The 1,241-nt window shown below is 59.2% G+C and overlaps 1 protein-coding gene across 1 annotated transcript in view; it reads left to right on the top strand.

The window, feature by feature from the left end:
- Nucleotides 1-964: 964 nt before the first annotated feature.
- LENG8 (leukocyte receptor cluster member 8) overlaps nt 965-1,241 on the top strand; it is a 10,896-nt gene continuing 10,619 nt past the window's right edge. The window contains exon 1 of the mRNA XM_021717030.1: nt 965-1,106. The gene's annotated coding sequence lies outside the window, so the exon portion shown is untranslated. The remainder of the gene's footprint in view (nt 1,107-1,241) is intronic.

Here is a 1,241-nt window from a genome sequence, read left to right as displayed (position 1 = left end):
GGAAGGAACGATCGCCTGAGAGCCCAGCAGGTCGAGGCTGCTGTGGCCGTGAGGGTGCCACTGAACTCCAGCCTGGATGACAGAGTGAGACTCCGACTCAAAAAAAAAAAAAAACGGAAAAGAAAAGAAAATGGGAACAAAAACTGCCTCCTAAGCACTATTCTACCACCTATAACTACAGAGAAGGGCCCTGAACTGGACTGAATCGTTTCATCAGGTTCCTGGATGGAAACAGATGTTATATTTAAAAGGTCATGTGCGGGCAAACCCCTTGGGTTCCCCTCCCACTGTGGGAGCTTTTCTGTCCTCTCAATGAATCCTGCTTTCTCACTTAAAAATAAATAAATAAAAAGTCACGTGCGAGGAGCTCAAAGAAATGCCTCTTTAGAGACACGGACCAACACTCCCTCGCCAGACGCCCACGGCCTTTCGGGATCTGCTCCATGCCCGCCTGTACAGGCCCACCTCCTCACTCCGGGACCCCATGAGTTTCTGTTCCACCGCCACTGCCAACTGCCATACCCACACCCCGAAACCACGCTTGCTCTCCGCCCTGGGGGTCGGAACTCGCCGAGCGCCCCTCCAAGCGCGCCGCGGCGGGTTCATTTACTGTGGGGGCTATCCCTTCCGGGTAGAGGCTGCTCCTCACCCCCTTTGAGTTCGTCATTCTCTCCCCCGGGCTTTCGCGTCACTGTGCCGCGGGCAGTCTCCAAACGCTTCATCACATCAGCTTCCCCTTTAGGAATAATAATGGCTACCACTGACGCAGTCACAAGAAGACTGCGCGGAAGGACAGAAAGCTGGTCACCCCTGCCGCGTTTGTCCCCTCGGGGCCACCGTCCCCACCCCGTCTTCCGGTTTGCCTGGCAACGCCCACCGCGTCACGCGTAGCGGGAAGGCGGGCTCAAGTTAAACTCGCGGCGCCCATTGGCTGAGCAGGCAGGAGAGCAGGTGGGTGAGTCCTCGCGTGACGTCAGGGCGCCGCGGCCAAGACGTCGAAGCCAAAGGAAGACAAGAGCCAGCCGGTTGCCCAAGCGGTGTCGCCGTCGTGTGGTTATCGCCTTGAGTCGTGGTTGACGAGCCCCGGGAGCGAAGGGTCCTGGTTGGTACGGGGAGCGGCGGGCGAGCAGGCGGGCGGGGATGGCATCTCCTTTCAGTCTTACGCCCGGCGAGCCCCGGGGCCTTCATGGCCGCGGTATCAACGGCTGCCTCGCGCGAGCGTAGATAGGGTGTGGCGGGGC

This window comes from Carlito syrichta, unplaced genomic scaffold, assembly GCF_000164805.1.
Source record: "Carlito syrichta isolate Samal-C Ts95f unplaced genomic scaffold, Tarsius_syrichta-2.0.1 Scaffold309195, whole genome shotgun sequence".
NCBI lineage: Eukaryota > Metazoa > Chordata > Mammalia > Primates > Tarsiidae > Carlito > Carlito syrichta.
This window is presented reverse-complemented; position numbering and strand designations above follow the sequence as displayed.